This window comes from Molothrus aeneus, chromosome 13 (assembly GCF_037042795.1).
Source record: "Molothrus aeneus isolate 106 chromosome 13, BPBGC_Maene_1.0, whole genome shotgun sequence".
NCBI lineage: Eukaryota > Metazoa > Chordata > Aves > Passeriformes > Icteridae > Molothrus > Molothrus aeneus.
Window position 1 is genome coordinate 7,939,794 of NC_089658.1, and position 12,908 is coordinate 7,952,701.

Below are 12,908 nucleotides of genomic sequence, written 5' to 3' on the forward strand. Positions count from 1 at the left end.
ATTATAGTTAAGATGAAAAAATGTTTTCAAAATAATGGTCTCTTTCCTCCATCCTAAAAAAGATAAATATTCTCACATAGTAGTCCAGCTCCAAAGGCTTTCTTTCAAAACTTTTGCCATCATGTAAATCATGGATACAAGAGCAGAATGTTTTGATTTCATGGTGTGTTGACCATTATAATTCTTTTATTATGCTGCACGTGCCAGTGGGAGTACCAATAACAGATGACTGTGACAAATGCAGTTAACACAAGATCCATATTAATGTTGTCAAATCCCCTTGATATATTTAAACAGATTTTAATTATTTTTAATGTCAAAAGACCCAAAATATATAGCTTAATAGTTCTTCAAGAAAGCTTTACTTAATATGTGAATGTAAAACCTCTCATAAAAATGAAACTTTTATATTGGCCTTAGTCATTGACATAGGGTATTCATCAAGTCAGCAATTTGTGTGGCAAAGTGCCATTTGAATAGTGTATTGTTAGAATACTTATGGTCCACTTGACAAGGGCTCTTGCTGTAAATAGTGCAATTTGACTCCAGCTGTTAAAGAGTGGCTTTGACAGCAGCCAAATAGAATGGAGATGCTTTACTGCACCGCAGAAAAATCAATATTGGGTTCTTGTTCATAGTAACCTGTTTTCTTTTTTTTTTTTTTTTTTGCAGATTTATACAAGACTATCTAGAGTTCATTTGTGAAAGTTTAAACATTATTTTGAAAGTGAGGCTGTTTTATTTCTGGATTAATGGTGGCAAATGACGCTTGTGTTTAGTTAAAAAGTAAAAGGCAGTGCTTTGTGGATATACATAAATGATGTGATGATGCAGCATTATTGCAACTCTATTTATAGGGGTAGATGTTAGGATGTGGGTGCATAAGTTGTGTAACTAATGACAAAAAATATTCTTTCCTTCCTCTGTGTTTTTTTCTTTTTCTAGTGCTACTGTAGAATCCCTGTCAATTTTCTAAGTATAGGGTTTTTTTAAAGCAGGTTTCTTTGTTGCTCTCCCTTTAACAACCCCCACAGATGTTGACAATCTGTAGTGCCATTGTAGATTTTCCTGAAGCATGGTCTTGCTAGTGCTGAACAGTTTTCCAGCAGTATTCGGTGACACAAGGTTGCTATGATACCCAGCCAGTAGCAATAGGTATTGAATCACTGCTCTTAATTACAATAGAATACACACTAGACTGTGCTCATGGTGTTCATATGGAACTAGCTCTCATTATAGCTTTAAGTCATAGTTCTGTTTGAAAATTGAAGCTCTGTGAAAAACTGATTTAAAAAAAAAAAGAATTGAAATGCTCCAGTGCATCATATGAAGATTTCATTGATGCACATAAAAAGCTGGATGTGTCTGGGGATTGTTTTCCTGATGTTCCAGAAACCCTTCATGTTCGAAAGTTTCCTACCTTTTCAGCTTCAATATTTTGGATGTAAGCCTGTGTTTATCATGCACTAATGTTTCTAGTGATTTCAGTAATCAGAATGGTCTGGGTAAAAACATTGGAGGGAAGGTTATAAAATCTGTGCAATGGTTGCTGAAGCTTGAACTCTTAAATTATACTACTGAAAATCTAGATCAGAGAAGAGATTTTTTTACTGTGTATATAAGACAAGACAAAGATGGGGGAGAGAAACATTCATTTATATGTGGACTTTTTATATGTATTTTTTGATATATTAACTCAGCAATTTTTTAAAATCTGTTGTAATAGGAGTCCTTTAGAACTTGATATTCACTTACATACTAGTATACATATTCTGTTCCGAGCAAAAATATGTAAAGGGAAGAATGTCCAGAAGTTGTAAATAATAAAAGAAAGATCTACTTTGCTGCACAGAATAGGTAAGAGGCAAATGAAGACTGTAGGATAATAGCAGCTATTTGTTTTAGTATAGCAAGGGAAGCAATTTGAAAATTAAATTGTTATTGCAAGTCTGGAAAATCACTGCTAGTTAAATCTTACTGATGGAAAAATTGATAGAAAAATGGAAATAAGATACAAGCACGAATACAAAATAATACTTAGCAAATAGGAAATCAGGAGTGGTACCATAAACAATGGTGTCACAGACATGGATTCCTTTAATTTCTTTCCTTTTATAATATTTAGAGCATTATTATGGGGAATTACAGATCTTGGTGATTTATGTAAAGTGGATTATTAAGGACAAAGCAAAATAGAAAGTAGTAGAGTATTTCTCCTTAAAGTTGGTAATGTCACATTGCTGCTGCAAGGGTTTGTTGTTTTTTTTCCTGGAACTAGTGTTCTGTAGCCATATTTAGTAGTTTATTAAGTGTAATAGGAAAATGAGTGAAGAAAAAGGGCTCAATATATGCAGGGTTGTTTTTTTTTCTCTGTAATTCAGTTGCAAAACATTTTAGTACTACATTTCCTGTAAAATTTTACAATTAAGTATTTTATTAAGGGACCAAGGTAGCAACATATCTACAGTGAAGTAGTAACTTGGGAGTTATGAGATTAAATTGGGAGCAGTTAAAAAGAACCATGATCCTGAGGGATATTGATAGCTTTGACCAAATGCCATCTTTATGGAAGTTAGTGTAGTTTTTGAATTGGCACACCAAGTCAAGAATTTGATGATTTGTGTTTTCTTCATTGATTGCCTCAAAGCAAAATGAAACCAAAACATTGCCTTTGTGATATTGTAGCACATTTTAATCTTACACATGCGGATAGCAATTAACACAGGGTGTCAGAAATCTAATAATAAGTCTTAACTACTTATTTCAGCACTTCTGACACTGATTCTTTTCTACTCTGTGACTATACTGGAGGTGATTGACTTAAAACTTCTTTCCTTTCCTAGACAGCTAATTGGACTGTGTGATAAAGCTAAAGAGGCTGCTATAGTATCCTACTAGAAATAAATCTAAGGTCAATATCAACAGTCCTTGTGAAATATTTCATGTTGAAGGATGATTTATTGAAGCTAACCTAGCTATTGTTGTCTTTGTCTTTTCCCATCCCTCCGTCATGCTACAATTCCCTTCTGTCCCTTGGAATCTTTCGCAAAGTTTGCATTTTGGTTAGGGATTTATACTTACAGTTAAAAACCTACAGTTTCTCTCTAATGGAAGTGGTGTTCATGATATCATATTTGCCACTTAGGACTGTTTCTTTTAGGTCTGGTTGTGGAGCTGGGCACAGTTAGAGTTTTCCTATCTTGGATTTTACCTTTACTACTTTTGTAGTCTAGAAGGTATGACTTGTTCTGTAGATCAGCCTGACTGATTTCCCTTCCAAGTGCTCTGCCTAATTCTAGAATAAATCACATGATCTTTTTTTAACCGTTATATTTTCATGTTGTTCAATAGTGTGCTTTAAATTCTTCTCTATTTGTTATAGTGATATGGTAGAATCTTTGCAGGTCTGATAATCACTTTTCTATTCTAAACGTTAATTCCCTGGCCTCTTATAGTTTAATTAGTATTGTTTTAGTGAAGAAAAATATTAGCAAGAATTCAGAGTGAATTCAGTGTGAGACTTTTTCCTAGATTTCTGGCTCACACATCTATTTAAAAAAAATGCATTGACTTTTTCAGAAGCACATCATCATCTTACATGCAACTTAGAAACAGGAATTGCAGCAAACAAACCTTACACGCAAAAGAAAGACTTGTTATCTGCTAAGCTTCCTTCTGATAGCTAATTGAAACTCGTCTCAGTTATAGAGCAGAAATAAAATCCTTGGCTAACCTTTGGTTTGATTTCAAACAAACAAAGCAACTGCAGTGGTTGTAAATTCATTCTCTTGATATCTATTTTTGTATATTAATACTCAACCTTTATTTGTTCCAGTAGTCAGGTTTGGTTCTTGCAATACTTAAGGAAAGGATGAATCATCCAAGCAGACACCTGAGAATGTTTGTTTCCAAAACTTGTCCTTTTGGAAGCCTCCGCAGTAAGACTGAACATCTTGCTAGGAAAGAACAGTATGAAATCAATGGATGCAGAAACTTAGCTGCTATTCTGATACATCTCAGAATGCTATAGGATCTGAGAAAAGTCCAGCTTGCCTATTCTTAAAATCTCAAGAATGGCACTTTCTAGAATACACAGGATTTTTTGCGTTTTGGTTCTTTTTCTTTAGTAGAAAGTCACTTGCTTATGAATTGACCTAGAACTTTTATGTAGGTAAATTTTCTGGGTGGGACTCTTATAATTCAAGATGGGAAATGCACTCAGAACAGCCTGGGAAAAATATGTTATTTCAGTTGGAGTCAGCACTCAGACATATGCTAACTTAATTTTTATATACATCAGTCCTTCTTAGGACAAAGCAATATTCTCAAGCTCCTGCAAAGGTCCTGTTGGCAGTATCTCTATGTTCAGCATTATATCTCACAGATATTAGGATGTTCATTCATCCAGTAAATTGTTCAATATGATAATTCCTAAATCTTGAGCCAGCAGTCTGTGGCTTTGGATTGCTGTAGCATTTCTTGTCCAGTTGATGATCAAGAAAACTTTGGATATGTTCCATCTTTTTTCTAAAGTGCTGAGAGAGGACAGAAATTTTTCACTACCACACAGCACTGAGCTGTAAATATTTCTAAAGATATGGTTAGAAAATTTACTTTTACATTCAAAATAATGAATATATTAAGATGTAGGCAGAGTATTTGAATACTGAGTGTATAAATAATACTTAATTTTAAACACCATCTTATTCCTTCATTCTAGCTAAACTTTTCACAGCCAAGACTGTTCATGTCAGAAATAGATGTTAAAGATGACTGGATTTACAGTTCACTTTTATATTCTTTCTATGATAAAATTATTAGACAAGATTTTGTCAAAAGTCTTATGTTTAGAATTGCCTGATAGTGTGCCCAGACAGCCAGAGATATGAATTCCAGAGCAAAGCAATAGTTGTCTGTAAAAAAGTCATACATTTCTTCAAATATTTTTCTGAAAAATAAAGGATAGACTTGTTTCCTAGTGTTGAAAAGTTGTGAAGTATATTCAGGATATTAATTTTACTTGCCTGTTATTCTTTGATATGTTTTAAAGATTTGTCTCCAGAATTACTTTTATATGTACACTTTAATTTAATCCAATAGAAAACTCTGAGTGTTGCAGAGAGAGAGGGTGTTAGCTTGAAAACAAAATGTGCGAAACACTAAATTTTGATACCAGACTTCCACATTGAGCAATTCAATAGATGTGTTAGCAATTCTTCCTGAACAATTGCAATTTTTGTGCCCAGTAGATCCATCTGGACTACAATCTGCCTGACAGTGGCCTTCCATACATGATAAAAAGAGGGTTTATTCAGTTGCTTAGACTATTCATCACACAGCTTGAATTTGAAGACTCCTTGGCTTAATTACTTACATTGTGCCACAGATGCATCAGCAGTGATGCTACAGTTACTGTTCAAAGTGCTGTGAGGATAGTAAAGCCTTCCACTGGGACTTAACAAAAGAAAAAAGAAAGATTACAGAGTTGGGAGGAAAGAGGGTGACTCTGCTTATGTTGCAGTTAAGTTGATAGATAAACACTGGTGCAAACTCAAAAAATACTGTAGCTTTTTCTTCATGGGAGGTGGATTATTAGGAGGATCTGGGCATCCTCAGTAATAAGAACAGAGTTGTAATGAATACCATAATAAAAGTAATGCAAGGCAAGTTCAAAACAGCTTGTTATACTAGTTCATATAGGAAAATTCATCATGAATTGACACATTTGTTCAAGACTGCATTGTCCAAATGATGAAGCCTCAGGTCAGGCATAAATTGCATGTGAAAGCAAACTGGGGCACTACTACTGACTCCAGGCTTTTTACAGATAGTCCTTTATATCTGAGTACTGAGCTATAAAAGGGTAAATGAATAAGAAAAAAGTTCTGAATGCCCCCATCAAAGGATCCTCTGTCCTATGACTAGGTAAGGTGTCTTAAGGTAAGGAAAATAAATGCCTTTGGGATAGTGACACTGTGTGTGATGCTCAGCCTGTGCAAGAGGCCAGCATTGCTTTCTGGAAGGTAGGCTGGCCTCTTTGTACCCTTTGGGAGACCATTGATACTCTCAGTGACAAACTCATCATGTGCTCCCTAAATCTGAAGCTTGGGATGTGGTCAGGGTTAGACCGGGGTGTGATATGCGGGCTGCTGATAGGAGCTAATATTGGATTAGGAAGTGCATATGGTTTTTATGGGAAGATGAAAGTGTAGCCAATAATTTGCATCCTTTCTTCCTCAGCAGGTTATTTTAGAGATGGTGTATGGTGTATGTTTAAGTGCTATTTCAATTATATACCTGCTGCTTGCAAACTATTTTTGAGTAAATGCATCTTTGCACATATCCTAGACTGCTTGCCCTTTCAGCAGAGCAAGAAAATAAGATAGCTGTGTATTTGCAAAAAGGTTATGAACTCAAGAAAGCAGGTCTTCTAATGGGATTTACCTGAAATAAGACATCATTCAATGCTTAGATTATTTTTAAGTTACAAATACCTAAATAGGATTGAAAGACCATATTTCTATCTAATTGTTAACAGTTCTTCAAGCATGACCTTGAGAATTTGAAGTTTCTTTTAGGGAAAACTTTGACCCCCATTTCAGATTTCTCTATCTTACATTTCTTAAGGAACTTGTTTTTTAAATTATTGCATCAAAATTCTAGTCATAAAAATAGATGAGTGGTGTTCACTCTCTTAGTACTGTTCCACTGAATGATGTTTGATCATGTGCTGTATGCTGTGCTGTCATGGGAAAAGGTTATAGTAGCTTTTCTTCTTGCTTGTCTTTTAGTGATCAAAGTAAATTAGTCTTCTGAAATTTGGAAGTGACTTAATGCTAAGTAGACACATAAGTTACATCAAGCTTTTCATTTTTTATGTAGAAGACACATCCAAAAGATACAATTTCCCAGTAGATAAAGAGGTGTTCCATTCATGGCGTAGGTTTAAGATGTGCTATTTGAAATCTGAGGTTTTTGTGGAACTTGCTAACTATATTTTATGCTCATAAACCAGTTTGAAGCCCCAAACACAATTTCATTTATCTTTATATTCTAAGCTTTATAGAGTCTGCAAAAGTGTCCATCTGTTCAGCTGAGATTGCTTCAAATAGTGAGTGGTCAGAGAGAGGTAGCTGATAAAGGTCAAAGGAGCCTCTTGACCCCGTGGTTCTTGCCAAAGCAATTGGAGCGTAGAACTGATATACAGTTAGATACAGCTTGCTAACGTGGGCTCCACTTTAATTGGTAATGATAGCAAGAATACACAGTCAAGTCATTGCTGAAAGAAAACAAAAAGTATCCAATATAGTAATTTATTACCAGTCAGTGGGTTTCACGCACTGGGTTGTTTTACCCCTGCAGTGGTCAGAGAAAGCAAAAAGGTACTCTAACACTTAACTGAAAATGGATGCCCTGCTGCTATCAGAGATGCATGGTGGTCAAACGATTGCCTGTGCCATTAGCTTGGTAATGTTTTCTCTATTGTAAACTCAGCTCCCCATGTTCTTCCTGTGCATCAGCTGCAGATTGAAGGCTTTCTCGTTTGTCTTCTATTTTGTGCTGCCAATCATCAAGCTGCTGTTCACCAAGCACATTTCAAGGAGGCAATTTTTTTTATTCCTATCGACTACCATCTCTAGCAACTGAGGGCTCAGAGGATTTAGAAATAAATTTAATGCTTTAATTTACACTGTGCCAGCCATTTTGTGCGCTGTTTATGTATTTGTTTTCTGTGACAATTCAAGAGACAGTTACAAGTTTCCTATTTTGCAAAAGAATGCTTGAGATAGATTTATGTTTTGGGGACACATTTGCAGGTACTCTTATGCTACTATGTCCATTAAAAAGATTGAAGAGAAATTTTTTTTTGCAAGAAAAGATGATTTTTAACCCATTCAGTAGTTAAAAACAGATGAAAAATGCAAATTCAAATCCAACAAAAACTAACACACATATTCCTTCCCACCATCAAGGATAAAACATTATGTAGAATAAAATAGAGCTGTCATTGGCAATATAATGTATAACACCCTTAGGTGTGGTAACCATGCTTCAGTTAACAGTTCTTCAATCTCCACAAAGTGCAAATGTAACAGGAGGGTAGGAGTACCTAAATAGCTTTTACAAGCAGATGTGTGATTGTACTTATTTTTTGTGAGCCCAGAGCCCAATCAGTGATGAGATGTGATTCTGAGAAGTTATGACCTCTGAACTGTTGACAATCCAGTGACTGGCTTGATCAAGACACAAAAAATTCTCACCCATCAATAAATTTTGTTTGACAAATTCTACTACCCTTCTCTTTTATTTCTATAGCGGGTTCTCCTTAATTCAGTTTCTTAAAAGCAAAATGTGTACTGTTAATGAAGACTGATTCAGACATTATATGTCTTTACAGTTTCTATTTTCTTTTTAGTGTCATAAAAAGACCACAGTGAAGACAGATAACAAAAACAATTGTTAATGTCATTGAAATAAGCATATTGGTATTATCAAACATCATTGTGATATTTCCAAAATTATCGTGTCAAAAAACTTCCTAGAGCCTATGAGATATGGTAGTTTTGATGATTCTATGTTGGACTTTGTTTAAAAAATCTTGTTTGAAAATATGTCAATTTGGCATTCACACAATTGGATATTCACAGAATAGCTCCACTGAGCAAACAATTGGGTGCTGGTATTTTGATGATTAAGTTTGCATTAATTTATTGGTAGTGAGTATATTTAATAATGAAACACTCTTTAAAAGTCCATTGGGTAAGACATACTCTTTTATCATGTCCTTCAGTGAGCTATTGTATTGTATCTGTATTAAAAGCCAATGGCCTAATTGCTGTCAAAATATAAAGGTTATATATCTTAAAAAAAAAAATCTCTCAAGCAAATCAGAAGTAGAAAATCCCTGGCCCCAAGAAAAATAAAACAGCGGTGCACCTTCTGTGAATGAAACAACCTTCCAGTCTCTTTGGCATTATTTCATGTAAGCTCCACACATCACTCCAGTCTCCCCCTGCCTAATCTACCTAAAAATTCTCATTAAAGTTGTCAACTTCTGTCTAATATTTTCCTGAGCCTTTGCAGGTGGCAACCAATGGGTAAAGGAGGGGATTGAACCTGTTCCATGTTTATGAATCAAAATATGTTCTTTCAAAGGGGAAAGTTTAAAGGAACAGAATTAAACCTCTTAAATATTACATAATTTAAAAAGTCTTATGTAGAATCAGCATATGAGCTATCAACAGGATAGCTCCCACTTAGGATTTGTACATCATTATTCCTTCTGCAGGTACTGGAAACTTTGGGACCAATTTTCTGCCACTTCTATCCTGTTAGGTTTTGGGATAAAGTGGGAGTGCAATGAATAAAGAACTCTGTAAGTCTAGAAGAAAAGTCACATTTAATACTTCAGGACTTAGTTGGCATGGGAGTTGGTACTACTAGTGCTGTGAGAACTGAGCAACTGCTATTCAGTGATATTAAAGCAGCTTCTAAGTATATTTTGAATGCTGATGCTGGTATTTTGCCTTCTAAAATTTCTACCTTGTGATTTTTTTTACCACTTTGTTTCCTTTATGTAAAATGAATGTCAAGATCATTCCTGTCAAATCTGCTTTCAGTACAAAACCCACAATAGAATACTTCTGGTAAAGAAAGCAGATATGTGGAGAAAGTGCATACGTACAAGGAGCTGAAAAAGTATGGGAATCCCTGTCAGCTAATGGAAGTGTATATTTTAAGTGGAATACCATTCCCAGAACAAGCGGGATCCCAGTGGAAAAAGGCCTTTAGAGATGAGAAGGCAGCTAGGTAAAATAACACTTGAATTGTACTTCCCATGAAATTTTTATGTGATATGTCTGTCCTAAATCTGTTAAAGATAATGGCATGTCTTGATGCATTTGGGGGCCACAGTAAGCACAGCCCCCTGCTGCCCCCTCCCCTTAGTGACAGGAAAACTTTTCCTTGGGTGCTAAGAATGAGTAAAGGGGAAAAGATGCAGAGGAACAGGGTTGTAACTTTTGGAGCAGTGATGAATTGCATGCCAAAAAACTGGAGCAAGCTTCTGAGAGATGTGTACAATGCCCCAAGCCAGTGAGTGTTTAAAGGGCATTTGGAGAGCCTAGTTGGACTAAATGATCCTTGTAGTTCCCTTCCAACTGAAGTAGTTTATTCTAGCTCTTGTCTGATCCTGGCTCCAACATCTTTAGTGGCAAGCTGGAGAGATGTTAGGAGATGGCCATGCATGGAAAATAGCTTGGCTTTTCAAAGCCTCCCTGAATCTTGCTCTTTCCTGGATATAGAAAGCATTTTCTGCTGTGGGTCAGCGATGTACAAGAGATTCACAAGTCTCAGGATATAATTTTAGTCTGTAGTCAGCCTTTTTGCTTCTTTAAAGCCAACACTAGGCTGTCCATGTCAAAAATAAACTTAAAAACTAGAAATGGTTAAACTAGAAAAGGAAAGGTACAATATATAATGCAAATATCTGTTGATCTGATTTTCAGTATTCAAAAAATGCAGTTTCCAGCCCTCTGGTTTGCATTTAAGTTTATGGGTGTCTTTCCATTTTCTGTAATCTTCTATTACAGAGAATAGCTTGCCTATATGTCCTAAAGGGCATTTTATGTCTAAAGCTTTGGATGCCCACCTTCTTGCACTGGAATGTAATGCCTGTGGCAGAGAGCTAAGATAACTTGGCAGACAGTTTTAGGATCAATGTCAATAAACTTTCATATCACCAATAAAACATCAATGTTTATTGTGACTTCACATGTAGTAGCATCACCAGATATCTCAATGGATTGCCATTGTCACTGTGTTTTCCTTTGTTTGGATGCTGATTCACTAAAGGTTTCTAAATGTTAATCAAGCAAATTATATAAGTGTGTAGAAGAAAGCAAACTGTAAGTGTGTAGAAGAAAATGACAGGCTAAATAATAATAGCGTCAATTAATATCAAATCTAGCCTGTGAGTTCCAGTATTTACATTCCATGGGGTGCTCCCTATCTATTAGGAAACAGCATAATTAAAGATTAAAATAATCCTAGTACTTAACTGCAATGTATTATTTTTTTAAAAAAGGAAAGGGATAAAAAAAAACTGAAAAAGCACTTATAATCTTTTACTTATGACTCCCTATAGAGATCTTTAAATGAGATTATGTATTTAGAGTACATTCTCATCTGGTTGGGAGCATCATTCCCTAAATAACAAAAAGCCAAATTATATTATTGCCCAAAACTAAATAGTCATGTCATAGAGTTTATGCAGTCAATTTTTTCCTTGTGTTATTTGTACTAAAATATTAACAGTTTAAAAATAGCTAATCCTATAAAATCATAGTTGGTAATGTAAAAGAAGTTGGGTAAGATGGTCATGAGAAAGATGAGGTAAAGAACATTGCATTCCAGCTAGAGCTGGTTGCTGCTCTGTTTACTAACATGTGATGATTTATTTTGAGATTTAACTATGTTCAACAGAAAGTTCTTTGCATTAGTAGAATGCTTCAAATTATCAGAAGAAAATTAAAACTAAGAGTGATCTGGAAAATTCTGTGTCATTTGTGATGTGGAAGTTGGCATGATGGTTTGCAGAAGTATTACTGAGATGAAAAGTTGCTTCTTGATGTGTCTTTCTGTTTGTGAAGGTGAAATAGGTTGAGCATGGTGCTGAGAGTATAAGCTTGTGCAGGACAATAAAAACATACCAGTCATAAATGCTTAAAGAAAAAGGCAGAAGTGTCAACAAGGAGTTGATATTCCCTCACTTCTGGTGTTTCCCTGAAGGTAAAACATACTTTGGTAGATGCTGCAGGATTATAAGATGTTGTGTCACTCTGTGAACTCATCAGGTCATTTTCAAAGTGCCTGGAGACATCCCTTCCACTGGAGTTTATCACAGCATGATGTTCACCTTGTGCCAAGGGCACTGGTAAAAGAAAAGATGTAAAGTGTTCTTCTTAATGACAATTTATCATTTAAATAATGAAACTGCAAGGCTAAAATGGAATAAGTTTTAATTTTTTTTGTGAAGATGATTTTGAACATTTCCTTATGTTCAGCTGACAGTTCATCATCATCAAGTTACTTCTACAGTTTAACATGTGATACTAAAGTTGAGTGAAGCTGTAGCTCTTCTCAAATCTTCTGGTTTCAAAAACTATGTTCTTTGGTCATTTATTAACAGCAGCAATTACCCATGTGTGTTTATTATGTTAGTATGTAGAATTGAAATTATTCTTTATGAATTGCCATTGCTGTGAATGGGCTTCAAAGTTGGGGGAAAAGTATGGAGAATTCTAGAAAAGATGCAGGTAGGAAATAGGGTGGCACAAGATAAAGTCAGATGTTCACAAACATTTTATTAAGCTTTTTCTCTTAATTATTTGTAGCTATGGAGCTAAGGTGAATTAATTGTGTGTAGATTTATTTACCTAGGTTCATTATTGTTCTTGCTCTGTGACTTATCTCAGAAGGAGGTAGCTTTGCGTGTTTTGAAATAGCAAAAGGCGTAGTCTTTATCCCGTAAAAATCCTCTCTCTCTATCTCTATATATATATGTAGCAAATTATAAAAAGGCATACAGACACTCAGGGTTTGCAAAAATCTTGCAGCATTGTAGTATTTGCTTCTCTAGATTTATTTTGAAAAAAAATGGTTTCATGCTTTAAAATTTTCCAAAAATCCTTTTAACTTGAAATGAGACTTAGTGGAAGAAATACCAGCCTGGAGTTTTTGCAAAGATATGTGCTACCTACAGTATGGGTGTGTAATTGAAGGAGCCTGTTTTATAGTATTTGTACACAGATGTCTCTGGGTGTCTTAACCTATTTGGAAGCAAATTTTTTTTGTACTTAATCAAAACTGAATAAATATAATTTAATTGAACTTAATGGAGTTAATAG

The 12,908-nt window shown here is 35.0% G+C and overlaps 1 protein-coding gene across 1 annotated transcript in view; it reads left to right on the plus strand.

The window, feature by feature from the left end:
• WDR72 (WD repeat domain 72) overlaps nucleotides 1–12,908 on the plus strand; it is a 90,453-nt gene that overhangs the window by 29,198 nt on the left and 48,347 nt on the right. The window lies entirely within an intron of this gene.